Source organism: Amblyomma mixtum, chromosome 5, assembly GCF_055824585.1.
Source record: "Amblyomma mixtum isolate Tamu chromosome 5, ASM5582458v1, whole genome shotgun sequence".
NCBI classification, from domain to species: domain Eukaryota; kingdom Metazoa; phylum Arthropoda; class Arachnida; order Ixodida; family Ixodidae; genus Amblyomma; species Amblyomma mixtum.
In genome coordinates, this window is record NC_143016.1 from 32,069,847 (window position 1) to 32,094,175 (window position 24,329).

At 46.5% G+C, this 24,329-nt stretch overlaps 1 protein-coding gene across 2 annotated transcripts in view; it reads right to left on the reverse strand.

Moving 5' to 3' along the window:
- Positions 1 to 24,329, reverse strand: part of LOC149341684 (uncharacterized) — a 168,930-nt gene that overhangs the window by 118,971 nt on the left and 25,630 nt on the right. The window contains exon 1 of one of the 2 annotated variants that reach the window (XM_089543854.1): positions 16,851 to 16,957. The exons of the other annotated variant lie outside the window; for it this stretch is intronic. The gene's annotated coding sequence lies outside the window, so the exon portion shown is untranslated. Of the gene's footprint in view, positions 1 to 16,850; positions 16,958 to 24,329 lie in introns of those variants that run through there. 2 annotated transcript variants of the gene reach the window in all.

A 24,329-nucleotide genomic window follows, 5' to 3' on the forward strand; every position in this document is an offset into this window, starting at 1 on the left:
CGTATTTGGCGTCCGAACAGTAGGCTTCGTTAGCGCTGTGCGAGCCTTTCAATGTGGGAAGTGCACCTCTTCCGCTCTTCTCTCTGTCGGCGCACTCCCACAGATGCGACCGAGGCAGGCTTACCCTTTGAGAACGGAAAATAGAAAAGGGGGGGGGTCACAGTCGGCGGCTCGTGTGTACACGGATGACTGGCGCTTCGGACGAGATACGGTTTCGTTGATGCGTTTTCCTGCTGTCCATCCTGATTTCTTTGGGCTCTCTTTTTAGGCGGTACAGTGGTTTGAGCCTGCAGCGGCTAATGGGATTCCTTCATTTTTTCTGTCATTTCCGGAAAAGAGCTTTCTTCATGATGGCCTGAACGACAGACACAACGTGGAAAGCCGGCAGGCGTTGTTTCCGGTACTGACGCCGCTAAGTAATGGAGGGCGCAGTAGGCTCGTCTTGCGATCTGCCGACGAGGCAGTGTGCCTGATTCGAAGATCTCCCATCAAAAGACAGTGCTATGGGTAGGTATTCAGGCAGATAGGCTTCAACGTTCGGTGAAAGGCAAGCTAGGGAATTCAGGCTTTCCATCTTGCAAGTTTGCGTTTTTCTGCACTGTTCGCACCTTCTTTTAATTTTGTGTGTTGCATCAGGTGGAAACAATAAAACACAATGAGGATTTGTAGGCCCCCTTGCGAATTAATATGCAGGCGATAGCCGCGTTAAGCTGTTTAGAGGTGTTTTTCACAGTATGTTTACCTTGCGTGTATGCGTCGGAAATGTTATACAGTAAGAACTCATTTTGCAAATGTCATGTGACTGTTGTAAAGTGTGCAGTTACGATTGAAGGTGCTTATTCAACGACGGAGGTCATCCATAATAGACTGTAAAATACGGCCAAATAAACATAGTCGATTTAGCGATGCATGTCCTTTCAGAGAACAGTGTCAATTCACGACTAGCTACCGGTCGTTACTCGAGTAGATTTAGGGAGGAAACAAAGTGAATGCTGTTTAATCACAAATGTGTCACAATCAATCAATCAATCAATCAATCAATCAATCAATCAATCAATCAATCAATCAATCAATCAATCAATCAATCAATCAATCAATCAATCAATCAATCAATCAATCAATCAATCAATCAATCAATTAATCAATAAATAAATAAATAAATAAATAAATAAATAAATAAATAAATAAATAAATAAATAAATAAATAAATAAATAAATCAAGTGCAATGTGTTATTTTATTCTGGCTTTTTTGATCACACCAAATCCAGCCCACTTATGGACGCAAAACTGGCTGGTGACGTGACTATTCAGGAGAAATGCTCGATACCGGCCCAAACGTTACGGAAAAGAACGCTTGCACTGCGTCGCTGGGATTAAACTGCGCAGCTAATGGCGTCACCGTCAGGGACGTTGCCTGGTTTGATTCGGAGCTACATAGGTGGTGTGTTTGCAGTAAACAGTATTTGTGGGGCATTTCGTGCGTCACTGGTCTGGCGTCGACGGTGCAGCCCAAGCTCGCAATCCATTAGCTGGAGGAGAAGGGGCGAGTTTTGACATGGGCTGACCATATCCGCAATGGGGCGCGCGCACATTGCGAGTGCTAATTGCGCACTCGTCTGACGGAGCTGTGTTGTCGAAACAAGGCCTTCACAAAGGCGCGTGCTCTGACGTCACCCGGTGTTTGAGCGGAGCGTTCGGGACGCGATGCGAGCGGACCCACTCAAGCGCGAGGGCAAGTGATGCGCGCGTACGCTTTTCTGGGCTTCGGCAGCCAATTCGCCGCAGCTCACGCTTGCGCAGCAGTGCGGAACCGGCTGGGGCAACCTTCGGCGAAAAATGGTTTCCCGTGCTTATTATGTACACACGTGGGGAAGGCAGCGCATGCGTTACACCGTTGGGCCAAGAAAAAGCAATGTTGACATCGAGAATAGAAACCTCCATGAATAGCACCGTTCTAGCCATAGCATAGGCAGGGCGAAATAGCTCGAGTAACTTTGACGCAATGAGTGGGAAAAAAGAACAGGGCATGTGTTGCAGCGCGGGTCGACAACTCTAAGGGATCTTTCTCCGGGTGGAATGTCACAGCTCAAAAACAGTGAAATGTCATGTTACGTTATGTTACAGCACGGTACGCATTGCTCTAATATGCTATGCTATACTATGCAACGATATTACGCAGACAAGGGAAGGGAAATGATGCCGCCGCGGTGGCTCAGTGGTTATGGTGCTCGGCTATTGACCCGAAAGACGCGGGTTCGATCCCGGCCGCGGCGGTTGAATTTCTTTGGAGGAGAAATTCTAGAGGCCCGTGTACTGTGCGATGTCGGTGCACGTTAAAGAACCCCAAGTGGTCGAAATTTCCGGAGCCCTCCACTACGGCGTCTCTCATAGCCTTAGTCGCTTTGGGACGTTAAACCCCATAAACCAAACCAAACCAAGGGAAATGAGGGACTCGTTATCACAAACATGACAGAAGCCAACAGTCACGGAAACTAAGGAGCATAGGAAATGTTTTTTCTTGACTTTGCAGTGCTCGTCAGTGGCAGAATAATGGAGTAGTTATTTAAAGATAAACTAATTAGAAAGCAGAAGATAACCAGATGCTGCGCTGGGATCCAAACCCACGACCGGCGGCATGTGATTGTTTTTTCTTCTGCTTTCTAAATAATTTTCTTTTAAATAATTGCAATATTTATCTTCCATGGATGAACACCACAAAGTAAAAAAAAAAACATTTCTATGCTCCTTGGTTCCGGTGACTATTGGCTTCCGTCGTGTATGATATGCTATGATATGCATTGCTGTCATATAATGTCTTGTTATGTCATATCATGTCATGTTATGTGTTTTCTGGATACGCTGGTAATATTGCACATCTTTTTTTGTGGTTAGCATAAGTAAACTGTTACTCACCACCTGGAACTCTCAGCCTGGCGCACACTCCTGAAGTGCAAAATGTTTGTAGATTCCTCGGTTACGATCCAGATCTGCAGTGAGTGTTTGGCCCAGATAGATATACTTCCTATTTTTACAACGTCACTGCATGACTTAAAAAGCTTTCGTTTCGCCACGTTGTCCAGAATTATTTTAGCTTTTTTAACATTGTCGCCACGCTCGTATGTCTCAAAGTTTGGTGTAGAAGAAAATGTGCCCTGAAAAAATCTCATCGGTAGAAAAGGACCCGAAAAAAAAAATGGCCCCGGAATAAAATGTCCGGGAGGAAACGATCTATAGGGAAAAGTTGCCCGAAGTGAAAAAAAAAAATATCTGTGAGCACTCCTGTGCAAGAAAGTTACAAGAGTTAAAACCGCAATGTATGTCCAAGGATTTTAGAAAATCTTCAATTTTTGTGGTACCGGAGATGTATCCTGCACGCTAAGTCATGGAGACAGCATTGTATGGCGGCGGAGAGTCGACTCAGCCCTGCCCATCTGCACGGCCTCGGCTGCCTCTTCAGAACGCGAGGCGTCGATGGCTGTTCACATTGTTTGACGGCTATCGCAGATCATGCTTCTAATGCTGCTGTTCCTGGGTTCCGAATGGCTATAGCCTTTTTTTTTTTGTCTCGTGCAGTTGCTGGCGTGAGTTTTTCAATACAACCATGCCACGGAAAAAAAATTCAACCGATGGCACGGCCCAAAAGCAACCGCTTAAAATAACATGAAGTAATTTCCACTAGTTGCAACTAGTGCTTGATAGCTGTTGCACTTCAACGAGGGCTGTGCACTTCGTGGCATTGGTACATTTCGTTATTCGATACGCGTGACTGTATTGTCGCCAAGTGGCACTTGATGACAGCACTTCTCCCACTTCCACTTTTTTCATTTCACAAGTTACGTTTTTTTATGTGAACTTTTTTATCCAGGGCTGCAACTCTAGAAATCTGAAACAGATTTCATGCTATGGAACCAGCCATGGAGGAGCCGAAAGCAGATGCCATCTCCATGACAATCGCTGCCGCTATGGCTTGAGTTGCTGATGACAACTCCAGCAATCAGCACCATGGGTTCTGATAGCCGGGACCATCAGAATCGATGATATTAAACCGTGGATTCTGATACATTGGAACTTCTGGGGCCATATTTTTCTACTTTGCAAACGAAGCTATTTATGCCGGAGCAGTATAATTCCAGGATATTTTTTCCTGGGAGATTTCTCCCGGAATTTTTTTTTCCGGAAATGTTTTCCCATAACCCCTCAAAGTCAGTCATGGCTGACGTCATGTTGTAGTTTTGATAACCAAGCCCTTGACGGCATTTATAACCCCCCTCTGAGCATTCTAGCTGATGACGGCGTTACACAATTGCAATTCCTCTCGCTATCGAACGTAACCTCCTCAAAAGAGAAAATGGGTGCGCAGAGTGCTTGAATATGGGTGACTCAGCTACTTTGTTTTTTACAAGTATGAATAGGACGTGCTCACCCCTCACAAAAACCAGCCTAGAAAGTACAAAAAGAGGGGCGTCCTAATGAAGCGTGGAAATTTGGGGTTATCGGTTTTGCATTTTTAAACAAGCAGCACGAAAACAAAATACAAGAGAAAATGAAGAAAAAAGGGCATTACGCGCCACTCAGCGCTTTGTAGAGTCCGCGCTATTCTGTTCTTTCGTGTTCTTTCAAGGCCTTTAAAGAGCTTATGTTGGGATCTAACCCTATTTATGCCCACACGCGTGCGGGAGCAGCTCTCTCTTGTGTGCCCTCTGCCCACGAGGATAAAGAAGAAATGCAGAGTAGCACAAAAACGTTCAGGATCTATTAGATTAGGTCATTCATCGTTATGCTCTGTATATGCTATGGTGCCCGATATTTCACTGCTCTTCGCTCCGCACTGTACACATGAGGGCAAAGAAGAAAAAATAACAAATAATTACAGCCGATTAGAAGTTGAAGCGGACAGTAAAAGCAGGAACGCCGCAGTTTGTGGAGTATCTTTAGTCTTTGTTCTTGTTAGTTGGCACCCTTTCTTTAGTGTGTAACAAAAAGTAAGAAAGTTATATAGGCACTAAATTGGCCTTTTTCAAAGACAAGACAAACTTGATAGACCGTCACATCCTTGTCCTGTCGTCTGTGCTGCGCATAGCGGTCTGTTGAGAGCAGTCGAGGGAGTCAGGGTGAAGATGGGAGCAGACGAATTCAAGGGTCACGAAGCAGCTCGACAGCGATGAAGCAACCTGAATATGCTGCGCGGGGGAAGCCGTGGAAAGTCTTGCTCTTGTTTTACGTGAGCTGAGCGAGTGCTCTTTCGTGGGGATTACACTCGGCGTTCCCGGGAAAGCCCAACGGCGAGGAAACAGGGTAATGCTCGGTGGGAGGAAAGGGAGCGAGTGGGATCAGAAAAAAAAGAAAAACGAGAAGGGGGGGGGGGGGGGGGGCGAAGGAAAGAGCACAGCGCGAGCACCGGCATCTCAGAAAGCAGCCGCGCTCCAGACACTGCTCAGAGCTCGAAAAGAGAGGTTTTCAAGGACTGCCTTTTTTGTTTTTTGTAGAGGCAAGTAGGGGCAAAGAAGCTGAAAGCCTGGTGCATGTGCTTTCAATTCTTTCAGTTTTATGCCTTACTTCCCTGTCCCGAAGTCGGTTAGTGACGACGTTATCCCGACAAAAAAATAAAGAAGAGAGAGAAAAACCCTATCTTCTAAACCGATTTGGGAGTTCTGCAGCCTTTTTTGAAGCGCACTACAGAGTAAGACCCAATGAAAAACAATAGGAAAGAGCAGCCTGAACACCTTTCCTGAAAAGATAATAGCGTTTCTTTTGCTTCTTAGGCAAAAAAAAAAGAGAAGCTGGCTTGAATAAAAAGAAAAAGAGTTAGCTAGCAGCCTGTCACGAAATGAAATAAAGAACATGAAGTGACTACGAGCACTCTTGAGGAAGATTAAAAGAATACATCAGAAGGATGAAATTAATGAGATGTCTGAGTATACGCCTCTCTTCAAATAGGTGCTGCGTAGCTTGAGTAGAAAGAAGCATAGAAATGATAGTTACGTGCATAACAATGTAAGTGGGAAAATAAACGCCTTGCGTCTAGAAGTTCTGTCATGGCGTACCACCGGGACATCTAAATTGTAATCATTGTTGCATTGCCACTTGAAGAAGCATAAAAAAACGAGTTCGAAAACGTGCCGGGAGCTTAATAAAACGCGTGCTGGTTCTCTACAGGCGTGCATCAATCAGAGAAGATTCGTACTAAAAGCAATTGCGAGGAAGAAGCCAGTTGCACCGAGATTTCTCCAATTTTTCAGAGGGTATGCACACAAGGGTTCAACAAAACGCAGGCCAAATTAGTGGAAGTTTTGGAACGAAATGAGAAACTGAGCAAACTGCAGTAACTAAAATGCAGGCGGCAAATGTAGAAAACATGAAGAACGAAATTTTTCTTCGGAATGAAGAACAATACTCTTGTTTTAAATGCTGTAAAAATAGGTTCAGTGACAATCAAAATCTCCATGTTAATGCAGTTACCACTGCAATTCAATTTGAGAAATCGTCTCAGCAAGCCCGTAATCTACAAAGAGATGTAGACAATGCCTTATTCCAAGCAGAGCACTTGGGCGTTCGGAATTTCCTGTGCACTCTGTACACCAGCGCCAGCTAGTGATCAAGATACCGCTTTGGGTGCGGAGATAACTGGGCGTGTCCCCGCAGTTTCTGGAGCCAAGCAACGTTTGCCTGCTGGTTCTTAAAAAGCGTCCACTTCGATCTTTGGGCATCACAATTCTAAGCGTTCGTTTCGGCGAGGTCAAGTTGCAGTTTTTTCTAAGCGTACCTTCGTACGAGTTTTATAGCGCCTGTTCGCATCGCGGTGGCTCGAGTTCTGAACTTTCGCTGGAACATAAAAGTCTGCGGTCTTCTAGTGCGCGCACTAATTAGCGGCGCACTTTGCTTGGCCCTCCTAATTGCAGAGTGAACAAATGAAGGCACCATGAGAAGGAGACTCGTGTCTTTTGTGACTCGGAGAATAATTAAGAAGAGGGTTGTTACGAGCCCTGAGTGCCGCAGGGAGTTTGTGAGCCCTGCAGATGTATAAGGCAACAGGAAACACAAAAGGAGAGTTTAGCTCGACGATGCGCCGTTCGGAGAAGTACACACAACGGAAACTTTTTTGAAAGGTTAGGTACACGATACTAAGGCAAATATGCTGCAGTGCAGACGCATGAGAGGGATGCCATATATTATTCGGGGAAGCTGACAAATCGCACCTTCGTGTCTTTGAAGGTAGGGAGTTCCACGGAATGTAATGACAAATGTTCTGTTCAATCGATCACTTTTTGAATAAATGGCACGTGTTCACGTAAGCACAAACACGATTCTACACCCTAAAGGCTTGTCTCGCAAGGAGTAGCTCAGGACTGTGCACTGAGACTAAGAGCGCTAAACGATGTTGCGATACAATCTCCACACAACTCTGCACGTTCATGCCACGCATTAGATGTGATGAAAGATATCTGACAGCATTTAACGTTTCTTTAAAACCCTAGTTATGTTAAGATTGGTTCAACTCACAGTTTTCTGGCATTGCAACAAAGGCTGTAGACATGAGACCATGGCAAGTCTTAATTTCTTTCTTCCTAGACAAGTGAAGCACAAAAGCCGTCAGCTTCTTGTTTCCAATCGTCCCTTATATAGCGTCGGTGGAAGCCACTGGTGTCTTGGACTGGGGACCCCACCCACGTTCCGCTGTGGTATCCTTATTGCAAATAAATGTTTATTCTCTCTCTCTGCTCACATGCAAGTGAACTCTTTATTAAAAAATAGGGACCGGATTTATTCACTTGCAGTCCTCAGAGCGGAAGCGAGACCAGCCGACCTGGGCCCTTATTTTTCTCAGTGAGGCTATGGAGCCCAATGCAGGGTCAGAATTTGAAATCAGTTTATTTTCCAGTGTTGCTGCAGTCGCTGAAGCGGCAAACGGTCGTAGACAGCTTGAAGATTCGTGGGAATACATGCAAAATGCAGTGCTGTAACCCTAAAAACATATGCAAATTTACAAAAGGAACACCAGCAACAGTGGCATAATAAACAGCAAAGTGAACTGGGTGGTCAAAAATACTGTTTTGAGAATTTTGGACTAATTTTAAAATATGAGCCGTACTATCGTGTCCGTCAGCAAGCTGATAAAGTGGAGGCGCATCCCACAGATATATTGTGAATGCAGGACAAAATTGAGCGACTTTTGGCGCTCCCACAAACTACACCAAACTTTCTTCGCCGTTGACGCTTTCTCGCAGCTTCTAAACCGCGACAATGAGGCGCCTTTTTGTTAAATGTCCACCTTGTATAGCCGCGTCGTGATAAGCTCTGATACCGCGAAGCCGAGCATGAAATGAGCGCAGTAAGCCTGAAGAAGCTTCCGGAAAGGTGTTGAATCTTCGATGTGGTACAACTTAGGAACCTTCGTGCAGAGCCAAAAAGGAGTAGGCTCTCCGAAGGCATCCTTCTTCAAGAGATGATTTGGTTGAATCTCAAGCTCCTCGATAAATTCCTAGCTGTCGCAAACACGCTCCTGTATAGAGTATTCCGAGGTTCAAGTGCGCACTTGACGACGCGTTACCAACGTCCACTGGGAACTTCAGTCCTTGTTGACGGCACTGAGCTCCACGTGCTGCAGACACAACACGTGGGACATGCTTAGCAGAGCATGCGGGCGCCCCGCTCCTTCTCCTCTAATCCGGTCGTCCTTGTCACAGTCGTTGTTGAGTAATGAGGCGAGTGGCATGTCTTTGAAAACATCAGATTCCTACGTACGATGTCTCAGCTGTCAAGACTGTTATTCCACTTGGCTCACTGGAGACGCTAAGACTTCCTGCATTGACCGTCAGCCAGCACGTGCGGGCTCAGCCTGCCACGAATTTCACTGAATGCATTAAACCGCCTCGACCCATGGATTTGAAAGACTTCCTGTTATCGCTTCTATTTACTGCCGTTTTCACCGAAGTTAGACATCTAAATTTATTTAGCGGCCAGACGTTTTGCGCAGGTAACAGCATTTTTTTTATAACCATGGTTCGTTTTTAAGAGCTCATTTATGTGAATATATATTAACATCGACACGAGGAAGCAGTCGGAAGCAATGTAAAAGCAACTTTAGCGACGAAGACAAGTGCTTTATTGGCTCAAAGTTCACTTATAATAAAGGCATGCGTCAAACAGAAGAGGACAGAAGGAAACGTATAGCACAAAGTGGTAGCTTTGTTTATGCGCGTTGTTGGTTATGACGAAGGCGCGGTAAATGTCTCACTGAGTGTGCAGCTGAACCGCCCCTGAAGAGAATGCATGAAAGGAGTGAAAGGTGCTAAGGCAGAAAGGGCGAACTCTCCATGTGAGTTCGTGCGTGAGAACGAAATAATGCAGATATATTTTCTATGCGCCTAACCCACCTCCCTTCCTATATTGAAACGTTTTAGCCATCATCTACTGTTAACTTTTATCACCCACCCCTACGTTTTCAGCTTTTAATAAATGAGCCACCCCCCCTACTGACATCCCGCCCATTTGCCCGTTTAGAAGGGAACAATGTCTGCAGTATTTGTTCATCATTATCGTCCTTCTTGCGGCATGCTGAGGCTGTGAAATGGCCTAGGAAAACTCGGTCTAGAAGTACGATTGGAAAATAAAGGACGGATCTCACTCTAGGTCGACATTCGACGCTTCATTTCATGATAGGCTATTCAGAGCACACCATAATTACAATACTGCTTGCACTGACTGTGCGACCGCGTGAGTCTACCTCAGAGCACCCTCCACGACGAAGTATACCGCTGCTTTGAGATGATGAACAAGCGTTTTATAGAAACAGAAAAATAACACCGGCCTTTTTTTCCATACATTCCAGCAACGCATAAAGGTGTTGCCATAGCACATAAAAGCATATAAAGAGAGCGCTTATAAGAACATGCAGTGTCTTTCTATGTCCCAACTACTATAGTAAATGAGAGCTGAGGTCTCTATATAGGCACAAAAGGGAACTACAATCGAGTCGGCTTATAACGAACCTGGCGGCCGCGCGGATTGCGTTCGTTGTATCCGTGATTCGTAGTAAGTGGATATTTAACTTTACAGCCAGAAATACGAAGTCCGATGAAACTGGCGTTCATCTCTTAGAAGAGTTCGTTACGCTCTTCGGCTTCTTAAATGGAGACCATACCACGGCGTTTTCCATGCTCTATAGAGAGGTCATACCTATGATTCGTGCGGAGGCCAAGTAACAAGCTGCTTTAAGAACACGATTTAGATTGTTGTGGTTAAAGCGTTCACGGCAACCGGTGGCAGGTCGGCCTTCTCATCAGATTCTTGGAAGTCGTGGAGTGCTCGCACTTCGCGTACAATGGCTTTGGCAGCGTACCACTTTGCAATGTCGGCGTCATGATCTGCACCACACGAAGCCACTCCAGGCGAAATTTGTTGGGCCATCCGTGTAGTTATAAATCCACATGTATCTAATCACGCGGCTGTTTAACAGCGTCTACAGCCGTTTTTTGGTCCATTAAACATGCTTTACGGGAGCAATTTGATGTATTCTACCGTGAGGCCCACCCCTACGCCTTAATCATTTCCACAGCGGCGAACAAAGATCTCCGAAACGGAACGTCGCCACCTGCTGTGTCAATTGCTATCAGCATTCGCCGTATGTAGAGGTGACGCAAGGACGTCTTGAGCTCATGATTGACGCCCATGTTCGGTGGCTGAATCTCATATACTTTTCGTTCGGTGGCGAGAACAGCTTTGTCACCAGAGTCGGAGAAGGCAACATGTGGTGTGTCGCAAAGTTGTCAAGCACGAGCAGAAGCTCCTGTTTTTTCGCTATGTCGTGGTTGAACTCAACAAGCCACTCGACGAGAAAATCTTGCATCGTCCCTATGAAACTGATCCCTAGTTGCACACTCCTTGAATAAGAACGAAGTGTGGCACATCTGGCAAGTCTTTGTGCTCGGCCTGTAGCTTACGAAAGCGAACCTCCCAAAGTTTCACCGTTTGCTAGACTTGCCGGCGACTAAGGACAGCCGCCGGTCGCAAGTGTTTATACTCGTGCATAGAAGAATATTAACGGGAAAGTTTGCAATGCCTTCCACCAGCGCAGATGTCGCCTTTCAAGGCAATCGTTTTTGACGCCATCATTTGAAAAAACTGTGCCATTTATTCGGCCGTGTCTCGCCTTTCCCATTCCATTTTTACGTCCCCACATTCTTTCAAAGGGTGGGTGTCACAGAGTTTCGGAGGCGCTCATGAAACTCTGCGCTAACGGCCCCTCTTCGTTCGTTATAACCGAGTCACTGCCTAATGCATATTTTGATGGCAGCACCGCCGTCGTTCGTAATAAGCGAGCGTTCGTTATATCTTTGGCCGTTATAAGTGGGCTCGACTGTATCTCTTGAACTGAGTAGTTAATTTAACTGAGTAATGAATTAACACCTTTCCCGCTTCGAACTGGTGCTCAGTTAGGCCTCGCACTACCATTTCCTACAGCCGTCCTGGACAGCGTAGCTGACGGAGCGACGTCCGGGGTCCGATCTCCATTCTCAGGCGAATTTTCATTCAACTGCAAATCTTCCGAGAAAGCAGCATATTTTCTTTTTGTAGCCGAATGGCTGCGTCCATGTGGACGCTGATCAGTATCTACTTTCAAATTAGTGCTTTAAGATTGCATGCAAATGAGGCACTAACCCATGCTACAGGAACCAGTGCACAAAGAGAGACGGGCCTCAAGAACAAGTAGGACGACAGGTCAGGTTCTTGTGCCCCGTCCTCCTTTGCGCGCTGTTGCTTGCAGGCACGAAAATAACGGACAAGCCCAACAGAGTGCTGAATTACCCCAACCACTGTTAAATGTTATTACACCGCAGTAAATCCGCTCACTGGTGTTCTTCTACAGCAGTTATTCTCAATATATTAAATGCATTGTTTAGCCTCATTGCTTGGGCGGCACAACACGTGCGAGTGGTGTCGAAGTCTGATAAGCCAATTAGTGTCGCCTGTCCGCCCATCTGAGCTGTCGTTAAGGGACACTACCAGGCAGCGCATTGTGCGCGCAGATTCCTCGAATACCGAGAAATCCAGCAGTCCGTTCGAGGAGCCCTTCACGTCCCGCCTCATCTGTTGTCCCGTTCGAGGAGCCCTTCACGTCCCGCCTCATCTGTTGTCCCGGAGGAGCTGTGTTGCCGCAGTATTGACCAGCTCTGCAGTTCGGCCACTCCGTCAATAAATGGCGCTGAAATCAGTCGGCTGCCGCGTGCTGAATTCAAGAAGGGCGCTGTCTTCTTGTTTTGTTGTCTGAGTGCACCGCTTTATAATATGAGAAAAAGTAGCCAGCGAAACGGGACGATGCAGAAAGAAGGGCGACAGCTTTCGTCAGTTCATTATATTTCAGTTTCACTGCAGGGGGATAAGTAATGAGAGTGAGAAGTTATTATCTCTCGTTGAAAGACGCTGCTGAACTGCGATATTGGTTAATAACTTAATGTTCATGAAAGAAAGTCTGAGAATGCAACTGTAAGAGGAAAAGGGAGTGAAAATAAAGAGTAGAAAAGAATTGAGGCAAGAAAATCAACTGGGCTTGAAAAAGCTTCCAACATGAGGGAAAAAAATCGCCTCAACATAACTTTTCGGCTGTTATTTTATTTTATTGCTTATTTCAATTTCATCTCCTACGAGGCCAAGGAGGTATCAAAACAGTGGAAGAAGGGAAGAAGTGTTTCAATTAGCGACGATATTCAACAAAAGGCAAATGTTATTGGCAGGGGCAACACAGTTTAATTGATGCATCGGCTGAATTGTCACCAGTTTGCGATTTTATTTTTGCCCAACACTTTACGAGGGTGGTGAAAATATATTACGCAGGAATCACAGGTTACAGACGGCAGCTTAGCTAGAACACCACATGCAGGAACATTGAAATGAGTGACTTCTGAAGGACGGCTTCAGGGATTTCTAGGAGTTCAACGTCACACACGCATGTTTATCTTACTGGTCTCAGAAAAAGAAAACTCGAATGTCTGTTTAAAACTGCATTGGGATTTTTGTGTCTTAAACTGCGTGCCAGAAATACACGTCCCATTTTTATGAGAGCATACAACAACGCAATAACGTTCTTTTCAATGTTCGCATTAACACGCATAAGTCGCTGTTTCATGAGCTAATGATGATCTCAGACTCTACTGTTATAACACCAATACAGCAATTAGCGCCTCAGAAGCAGAATGCTTGGAATGAATTGCTCGTTCTGCGTATTTATCTTTTGACGTTCTTACTACGGCAGCGCCAGAAATTCGTTCTACCTGTTTGATGCGCATTCCGGTGGTTGTGGCTGTGTTAATCTTTGACTGGCTCTTCATTTGACGTAAGGAAGCTCAGGCTGAAGACTTGTAATGGCCAGTTGGTAGCTCAAGGAGCTTATTTGGTCGTGAGCATCTTCAGGTTGCCCTTTTTTTGCCTTTTCTTTTCGGATTGTGCAACAGGTGCAAGTTATGCTGTCATAAGCGTAGAAGAGAAGAGAGCAGCTGATCTTGATTCTTTTTCCTCAACATTTACTAGGGTGCAGAAGGGATGACTACATCCAAACGAATAGCGGGCTGGCGGTAAACTAAAAACTGATTATGTCGTTTCATTCTGTCTGCCAACCTTTGGCTTTCTTTGCTTGCATTAAACCTTTAAAATTTCTTGTTTAAATTTCAAAATCAAGTAACAAGGAATCATATTGCGCTAAAAATGCTTGAAAGTTTTTCCTCTCACTAAAATTTTTCTTCCCACGTCCTCTAGAAGATCTACAACATATCACCACAGTCGGGAGCGGCTATGCGCTAAATTCTAATGTCGAGGCACGAGATTGCAGCCCCCTGTGGTTGGCGATAAAATGTAAACAGTGACGGTAAGAAAGATTGCAAGTCAGCTTCTAGAAGATCGGTGAAACTTCTGCTTGCAGAGCTACAAACTAAATGGGCTTCTTGGTAAACTGCCTCGGTTGCTAGACGTAAAATGTCTGTCACGTTTCCAGCCGGTTTCGAAACGTCACCAGCTTCCAGGGATCATATAGAGGAAACACATGTTTCCACTACTTTAGCTCTTCGCTTGTATAGTGCTCACAAAGCGAACACGCCGCAGTCTCTTTCAGCACGGGCACCTCGCCGGAGGCGGACAACAGTGGCCGATTAACGAAGTACTAGAAGGGCGGCAGCTACGTCAGCAAGCTGCACAGCACAGCGCTGCCGCCTGGGAATGAAGTATCGACCGCCGGCAGGAAGCACGCTGGAACGCCGGTAAGCCTCCCTCTGTTCCTTCTCTCGCGCACAATCCCTTCCTTCCCTGGTGAGTGCTAACCAGGCGGGAGAAAGTGGTTCGCCACGAAGCGACGGGCGCCGGCGAAACAGGAGGGGATCGAGGTAGAAAGGGAGAAGCGAAAGGGCTGTTAGGAAAGGCGCCTTGTTGGAATGGTCGTACGCGACAAAGCAGTGGTTCTGAGCCGGCCGTAGTTGGTTTGTTACTACGCTTCACCTCCGTCTTTCCTAGCGGAGTGAGCGAGAACGCGGGGATGGTGAAAGAGAGGAAGGAGGAAGAGAGGCGATCGAAGCTTAAGGAACGTTCGATCGCCCTCGGGGCCCTGTTTTAGGAAGGCACGAACTTGTAATTTGTGGTGGGAGTCAAGGGGAAGGAAGAGTGGGATGTGGAGTACGAAGACGAGACGAAGAAATAACGAAGCAAGGACCAAAGGAGAGAACGAGCGAAACCGAAGAGGTAGTGAAACGGGTGTGCAAGGCGGCGATGCAAGACCGGCGCGGTGGGTATCGCATGCAGTTAAAGAATACAGCCGCGGAGCAGCTCAAGAGCCGTGACAAGGCAGTCGGGGTGAAGGTCGATAAAGTGACAACAAGCACAAATGTGCACACGCTCCATGACGAAGAAAGATACAATGAAGATGGAGGCAACATCAGAAGAAGAAATTTGTTGATGCGACATCGTAACGGGCCCCCTGTTCCCTGCCGGCTCCTTCTGAGTGCATGGTATGTCTTGGCGAAAGGCTCACTGTTGCGAAGGGCCGCAGAAGGATCTTCGATGTCTGGAATCGATCTGGCAGCGCCGATAGGCTTCAGAAGAAGAGTTCTTAGTAGCGCTTAGAACCAAAGAGAAACAAAGATGAGAATGCGTCCAGCGCTTATGCTCTCTGGAGACAGAAAGCAGAGATGTTAACGACACTAGACAGTAGAGGTTGTTTGATTGGCTATCCTGCACTCAGAGAACAGCGGAATGAAAAACAAAATGATGAGTCGGTAAAGAGGGATAGGAGCACAAGTAGATCACATGTAAAGGACAAACCATTTCCTAAGGCTGTTTGTTGGCTTGGAGTTGAGAAGCCGCTGTCGAGTGGTTTAGTGGCCCTTGAAACCATGAGGCAACAGTTCGGGAAACGTTGGATCTGAGAAAGGCCGCAGTGTATAAGTGGCTAGACCTTTGCTCATGAGGAGCCCGCAGAGGACGGCAACATTACAGCAGTAGGTGAGGGGGTCACATCACCACAAATTGAGCGTGCATTTCAGTTAATTGAAAGCAATTACCGGTCGGCACCATTGCGTAGTGACTGTACCACTTAACACTGATGCAAGCGTTGGGTAGCAGTTTTGGGAGACTTCTGCACCGCCCATTTCAATGTTTGCTCTGCAACGAGTCATTTCACTTAGGCTGCACGCGTCAGCCGCATAAAAGTACAGCAGTACGCACCACATCAAACGCGAAGTTCCGCACTCTTTGCGACAAATGAGCACTTCATTGCGAAAGCAGGTTAGCTATTTCTAGTAACGACTGGCGACTAGGAAGCAAAAAGAAAAAATTAGAGAACGAAAAGCAATCACGCATTAAGCTATGTGCTTCATTCCGGAGTTCAGAATCAATATACAAGAGAAAGGGGCTGAGCCGGTTTTATTTTCATGATTCGTTTTGCAAGAACATTATTCCTCCATTTGAGCAAGAGCGAAAGTAAATGGATGGTTCTCTGAAAGACGAGCCATTTCCGGCGCCCAGCACGCAAACTATGAATCAGGGCGATGTGATGGATGGGCATTAGAGCGCGCATGTACTAATGACTTGGCTGCTGTGCAGTAGGCGCGAAACACTGGCCGACATCACAGCCTCGTTTGTTTCCCCCTTTATTTTTTTTTTTTTTAGCTTTGCGGCAAAGAGTTACCGTTTTCGCGGAGTTAACAGTCAACATGCTATCCCCGCTACACGTATCTAAGAAACCATATTTTAATAGGACCGACAGCATTTCTATTACAAGCTTGCGGAAGCGAAGAGTTAGATCAGGTCTCTCGCAAGCCGGGTTAGCCAGACAGACTCGTCCCGTGTGCCTCTTTTCTCATGTCCTTTCTAAAGTCGCGCTTTCGTTCCTTCAATAGGTACATATATTGATAGATTGATGGATAGATAGACTGATAGATACGTTGACGGATAGGCAGATGGAGAAAATCTTTACGGGAACGTAATTTTCATTAGCTGTGTCAAAGCGATAGCACAGGAACTTCGTTGTGAGCTGCCATGCACTATCACATATACCATACACTCTAAACACAAATGAGCATATATGGGAGTAAAAAGGAAGCTTTCCTGCAGCACACTCGCATTTATAAATGGAGTGCGCCGGAGGAAAGCTTATTCATTTTTACCCCTTTCTGTTTATAGTGTACAAGACGAGCGGGGGATTTCCCTGTCTCCACTTTGCCACTTGCCAGCCGTGGTAGGTCGCTGTTAGCTCTTCCTTTGGAGACCCCCTCTGAAGGCCCCAAACGCCACTGCAGCGTGTCCGCCTCCTTCAGCACCACACTAAAACAAGGGAGCCCGGTGATGGCGCACCTACGGCCTCAGATATTACCTGGTCACCACTACCGAAGCCTTGTACGCCCACTGGGTCAGGGACGTCGCCGCTCTCGCCACGTTCAACGCCTACGACTGCTGCAGTCAAAAGCCACGATCTGGACCGTGGAAAATATCTGCAAGTAATTGCAATGCTCACGTCTTTGATCAATGTCATTCGTGCTCTGCTTTCTAGCCTGCTCACACCAGCAGCACACACTGCACTGTAAGTACTGGACGCGCTACATTGAGCTATCGCGGCTCAGCGCAACTGCGCTCCGAAGGGATGCAGTATAATTCATCACCCAAGTACCTCCACATGAATTATTAGGGTGGCCGAGAGCACTTTTGCGACCGAAAAACATACGCACGTTGTGCACTAGACCGCCTCGATGCTCGCGCTTTAATTAACAGAAAAACCTCAGACAGTGGCCACAGCAGTCGACTGCCCTTAAAGCATACAAGGTCATTACTGAGAGCGACTGGCTTGAGTGACAAACTGTGACTGTTCTCTTCGCCCCTTCTGCCTTTCCCTTTCCAATCCCCTCATCCCTCCTCCCCAATACAGGATAGCCAATAGAAACGCCCTTTTTGTAAACTTCCCAAGGTGACAGGACAGGAGAAAAGATCCTGGCATAAATTTATATAGGAAGAACAGCAGCTGAGAAACGAAGGGTCAGAATTGAACAAAAAAAAAAAAAAGATTGGGCAGGAGTACTTGTAGTTGGGGTGTAGTGGCGGAGTAGCGACTCAGTACGTAATGCGCCAAACGTGTCATACTTTGTTCTCAAAACAAATATTGTTGCTAAGCGAATGCTTTAAATACTCTGCCAAGACCCCGCATAAACTCTGGCGATTCTCATTTAATGCGCCTGCCGAACCTTAGCCACGAACACGGTAGTCAGTTTCTCCGAGAAGAAATAGGCCGCCACGGAAATGCGGCATGATTTCTGTCATGCGGGAAAGGAACTTCATAGCTTTACGATTTGTCTGTGCCTACTTCCCTTCTGGTGAAACTGCGCGGGAGTATTTATTATGTGAAAATTTTGCAGCCATTGTGAATTTGAAATACGAAGATAATCATCTGCAATTTGGTCACCTAATAAAATTTAAACCAATTATGCCAAATTGAGCATGGTGGCCTCTTGAGTTTTAATGACCCCGAAATTTAATCTGGGCAATGAGGAGCGCTATTCTGCTCGACATCGAATTATTTTTGACCACCTGATGTCGCACAGTACAAGGACGCTTAGCATTTCTTCTCCATCGAAATGCTTCCGCCACTGCCGAAATTGGATTCGACCCGCCGCGGTGGCTCAGTGGTTACGGCGCTCGGCTGCTGTCCCGGAAGACGCGGGTTCGATCCCGGCCGCGGCGGTTGAATTTCGATGAAGGCGAAATTCTAGAGGCCCGTGTACTGTGCGATGTCCGTGCACGTTAAAGAACCTCAGGTGGTCGAAATTTCGGGAGCCCTTCACTACGGCGTCTCTCATAGCCTCAGTTGCTTTGGGATGTTAAACAACAATAAACCAATACACCAAACCAAATTGGATTCGGTGATCACCGGCCCAGCAGCCCAATCCCAAAACAACTGAGCCATCGCGGCGCTCGAATCCTCTGAGCCCAAATTGACTGTTATGGTAACTAGTTAACCAATCGTAAATGCGCGTGTATACTACCATTTCTGATCGATTTCGTGTTCTTCTCCGCCGCCTTTTTGACCCCTGTTTGCAGTTCGTTCTAGTGTGCTGCTCATGTGGCGGTAACAAGACTGAACTCGACCGCCGGCGTAGTTGTTGCTTAGCGAAATTATTGTAGACTGCTTGCGAAATGTGTGAGGGAAGATAACGGTTAGGCCTTCGATCTGAGAGATAATGGAGTATCATGGTTTGCTGCTTAGGCCTGTCTTTCTGTAGCTCCACACTTTCGCTGGTTAGGGATAGCTGGAACAATTGACTCCAAAGTGTTCATTTCAAAAGCAGTACTTCTTGTAGCCCCACTTGGGCTATTGACGGCCAGGAATTACCTTAAGAAAAAGAAAAACGCTTCAAAATAGCCAAAAAGGCAAGACAAATTTTCCCTGCCATGTTACGACAGAAAAAGGTGAAACACAATAAAAGACTTGTTAGACAGAGCGACGTTGAATCTGATAGCCACATTTATAGGTCTTAAACGTCCGACGATTCCACACTGATGCGATTGCAGCTACAGTCGTCACAGTTATCGTCCAGAAGCATGGGCGTTATGGCCGGGGCGCATTGCTTCGAAGCTGAGACAGTCTCGGAATGGAGTTTTATCGAGAGCGCCAAGAGGCCCATCAGAGGAGAGTGAACACGCCGAGTGTTCGCTTTAAGTCGCTCTCCCCACCACTTCAATCGGGTCGGCTCGATGTGGCCGGCATCTAAAGCGAGGAAACCAGCGGAGCTGTTTCCTCAGAAACCGATTGTCGGGAAGGGGGTCACGGAATGTTTCGATCGCTTTTTTCTTTCTGTTTATTTCTTGCCTTCCGCTCGAGGCTCCGGAGATCCGGGTGGGGCCGGTGCTCGCGCTAGGGGCCCCCCGCGAGTTCATTCGTAATGCATGGCCGCCAGTTCACGCCAGGCGCAGCAACCGCTTCTGCCGCCGAGTGCGCGACAGCTATAGGTGTTGTTCTCTGCTTGACGGCACTCTTTGTTTCTTCTTACTTTTTATTTTATTTTCTTCGTGGCGCTCCGTTCCTTTGTCTCGCTCGCGGCTGCTGACGGCTCGGGCCGCCGGCGACGTACGAGCCCGCTCTGCTGCACCTCCGCTACAAAGGTCGTTGCTGCACTGAGCCGCAGGAAATAGGGGGCAGGGTTAGGAGCACTGCGCGGATTCCCGGCTCGTTAGGTCACTGGAGAGAGGAAACGCGTTCAACGACAACGCACGCTTTCGCCGCCGCACGTGTTGCTTGACTGAGTCAACCGCACATTTATTGCCTCTGACGTACTGCGCTGTGTGGCTGGTGTGCTGAGCCTTTTTAGGATTCAGTCACTGATATTCAGTGCACGTCGTAGAGGCGACCGCCGTTTGTGGCAGCGTGGAGAGCGCTTCGCCGCGCCCATGAGCGGGCCGGTGTAGATAAACATCGAGAGCTTGGGGAAGGAAGCGCTGTAGGTATTCACGGGGAAGAACTGGAAAGCGGAGGTGCCACAAACATTCGGCAACCCTGTCCCCGTGGCACTGTCCAAGTTCTTGCCTTGTGCCGAGTGGGATCGAAGCGTCTGGTTTCTTCTTAACTTTTCGAAAGAGGAACAAAAGCGGCAGGTTACGGGAATGGGACACAGCTGTTTAGGAAATTATAACGCAGCTCATTTCATTGCGCCTCTACCATACTGTAGGTCTTAAACAGCACCCATGCTGTGAAATTGATTCTGTGATATTCTCTAAACTGCAAGCACTAGCCTGGACAGGAATCATCTACACCCTGTGAAGATCGCATAGCGTGGATGTGGACGGGCGCGGGAGTGTGTTTGCGTTGTCATCATTCATTATGGAGTAAGCACGTCAGGCGTATAACCAGGCGAACAACTCCAGTAACGTGAAATAATGCGTCTTTCTTTCTCTGCTCATTGAAGAAAATACACTGAACGTATATCCTTCGTTGGTACGTTGTGCGCGGTAAAACAGGGGTAAGTTAGCTGAAAACAAAAAAATAACGAATGATCAAATTTCTGACGCCCCAATTTTGTAAAAGTAGTTGGATTTACTCTCGACGACTACTTCAATGATTTTGCCCTAAGCCGAAGCTTATCATACGTGATAGTAAAGTTCAGCAGAGGCGAATGGCGCTTCTGGAGATGAGGTGGGGTGGGGAGGTGGTTTGAGGGTGGGGCTAGGTGGGTGGACAGCAACCTACCTAGAGGGGGTGGTGGGGGGGGGGGTAGCTGGTAGGCGGTCTTCTGAAGGGCAGCTGGCTTCCCCACTGCGAGTTTAAATTCATTTAGCCGTCGGTTTGCATCTAGCGGGTGGCGCTTCTGGGAGGTAGAGTTGGGTGGGTGGTGAATGGCGCCTCGGAATGAGTGCGGGGTGGAGAGGGGGCTCAAGGTTTCCAGTGGGTGGGCTAGCATTTTGCTAGGCAGGGAGGTGTGGTGGCCAGATGGCTGGTAGATGGTACTACCGAAGGGTAGAGGCTTTCTCTCTCCGAGGCTATAGACAGCCGCCGCCATTTTCGTATTGCGGCAGTGGTTCGTTTTCGCACTAAACAAACCGAAAAAATTCAGTTCATGCCGGCATTGACGTGCTCTAGCCCAGAACATTTATCCTCTTGTGTTCGCATATTTCCAACCAAAAGCACTAAAAGTATTAAACGTGTTCTGCGAACTATATACATTAACTTCTGTTTGGCAGGCATCCGTTCACAGGAGCTCTTCAGTGTTGTCTTATAGTTTTTTTTTTTATGAAGGAAGTCTGAAGACGTAACAGCAGGCAGACGAAACAGTAAAGTGAAATTGGATGACCGGATAACCTATTAACAATTATATCTGGATGCCATGTACTGCGGGCCCGTCTGCATTAGTCAGGCGCTACCTTGAGTAGCGCCAGCCCATTTGGATTCTTGCACCACCAAATCCGGAGGCGCCTGTATTGTACGTCATTGCGCCATGCTAATGGATGTGACAGCTTCAGACATACTCGTCAACCGCAGCTGCCAAGGACAGTGCGCGGTCCATTAGAGTAACGTATGTGTTTGCGATCATATAGTGTAATCCTACAAGACAACGATAAAAGTAATTGGTCGCGCGCTAATCCAAACTACATGTAAGCAGAACGTGTCTGCATTAGATGAAGCCCGACGGTTAGCAACTTCTAAGAATGCCATTCTATGAACGCTGCCTTGATTAAGAACTGCAAGCAGTCAATTTCTTTTTACCGCATATGTCACGGCTGTGGACGTGGTATACTATGTCTGCAGCTAAATATGTAACAAAAATACAGGTTGTTCCGTGTTTTTAGCTTAGTTTGTCTCCCAAGTTTAAAAAAAAGTCGAGGTCCACCAAGAATTAGTTGCAAGAAATTCTTAAAAGAAATTCTGTGTTCTTTTCAATGCAATTTAAATTCGGTTCATTCCCTTTCTTCGGAGGGTTTCAGACCTCTCCAAACGAGGTGATCCAGCGGTGATGAAGCGAGAGGTGACGATGAAGATGATGAAGACGAAGAATTTTGTTTACAAAAATATGGAAACTAAGTTACACAACTAAGGCCACACAGACAAATACAAACTGTCACTTAATAGAAGCGATCTCGCACAGAGATAACATTCCAAGGTCTTACTTATCGACTGGAGGTTTCGGTTATATCCTGTTGATAATCTTAAGGTAAAGTCTTGGTTAAAGACTACAGATAGCAAAGTGCAGGAGTAACTGAGCTACACTAAGCGGCTTCACGCGTGAGGTTTTGCTGGTTGCCTTGCGTTTTGAGCAACAAATGTCAGGTATGCTAGACGTGATGAATAGAACGCTCGCCCAAACCTTCATTCCGTAATTGGCTGACGTGGAAAAGGCAATGCCGTAGCTTTTATTGATTTATCCGTTAATTTAGCCTAGTGACAGAGTGGGCTTTACACAGCGGTGGGCCTCGGAGATAGTATACTTTGAAAATAAATAAGTTGACAAAAACAAAACAGAGCAATAAAGAAAGCGTGAATAATTGGGTGGCACTGAATTATTCACAAGATGACTCATCTCCCCGAACATGCCTGCATAGTAATATTAACAATAATGAAATGCTGCAGTTAAATCACACTTCTCAAAATGTACTGCTACCGACATGAACTGAAATGTGAACGACAGGTGAAACATGAACAGCATATTGAGTTTTTTCTTGACTCAGACTGAGTACTAGCGCAGTAGACTTTCCCTTCCAAGGTGCAAAGACTGTTTCTTGAAGGCTTATTGACCCTACCTGTACCTGCTTTTAAGAGGAACGTATTTTTGCGCTGTTCTGTTCGCGTTTCAATCGTCCTTTCCCTGCTTCATTTGACACTAATGGTGCATCAGCTTATGAACAAAGGAAAACAAGGCGCGACTAGTTATAGTAAGCCAACTAACCGCAGGACGGCGTAAACCGAGTTTGCTGCCAGATATACACTCTTTAATCACAAGTGCACTGCTGTTTGAAAACGCGTTTCATTGACCGATGGTGAGGAGTGGTGAACGAAAAAAAAATGATAGACAAAATAAGCATTAATGAGTGTTTTGAGGCAGTGGCCGACACAGTGTACCAGTGTGCTAGCCCTGGCTGAGATCAACTGGCCTAGTGTGCAACTAAAATACAGCTGAAATCCTCGCATAGTTTCACTGCATTGAAGCCGAAGTTGTAGCCATCACACTATTGCCACAAAATGACGCTATCAGCCTGTTCAGTGATTAGAAACGCGGGAATTTTAGTTTCTTACTAATGTTGCATCCTACATGCACAATGTGGTCGTAGTAGAGCTGGATCTACAGTGAGGAGGTCCAACTCGTATCTACAGTAATGAACTGCATGTTCAAAGTTGCTAAGTTGTTAACCACTGCCTCCAGCCGAATGCCCTCAAGCGAAGTATTTTCCCTTCCTTTACCCGAAAAAAAGTAGAGATTACCGGTGGCATCGCATCGGGACTTGGGTGCGACTCTGACGAAAGCCCACCACGAGCGAAAATGCCGAAGTTTCGCTGAGACGAGCGCGAAAACTTGCCGCATTAATTTGAGCACGTTGATTGCCGCCCGGTCGACCGGACACGCGCAAATGAGGTTAGCTGGAAAGAACGTTTGCCCGAGGACACTTCGATCGTCCGAAATGCGATTGAAGCATTAAAAAAAAAAAAAGAACAGAAGCGGAATGCTGTTGCCGCAGCAACGGCGACTAATCAGTAAAGTCCTTACCTTTTCTCTTCAGTCGGAGTCAGAACGAATTCCCGCAAAAATGCAAGTGCAATCAAAGAGGCGTTTCCTTATAAAATACTGAAGCAGGGATACAGCACCAAATATATGTTGTCAGCCGTAACACTCCAATCACCGGCGGCGAGATGAAGGTTGCTGTTGTTTACCTGATTAAACAGGGCCGGGTGTATTTAGAATGCATAGACTTCTTTTACTTGATCTTCGGCGGTATTATTTAGGTTAAGCTTTTATTCAGTGTGAACGTCATCGTCTACTTAACTGACGCCGCAATTCTCACGAGCAGTACGAACCGAGAAGTTTATTTACTGAGCAGGTATCGTATCTTGCAGGTCTGTGTTTCAAGACTTATGCAGGAGTTTTGTAGGCAAAATAGGCAAAAAACATATCGCTACAGAAGTAGAAACGAGCAGTTCTGTAGTACAAACTGTATTAAAGTAAAAATTAATTATTTCTATTACATTGGAAAGCTATCTAAAACTGACTCTATCTTGGGCTTTCTTCTTCTTCTTCTTCACCATACAAAAATGGCACATACCCACGCGGGGGGATTGGCCAAGGTACGGTGGTGAATGCCAAGGGGAAAAAAAATAAAAGCG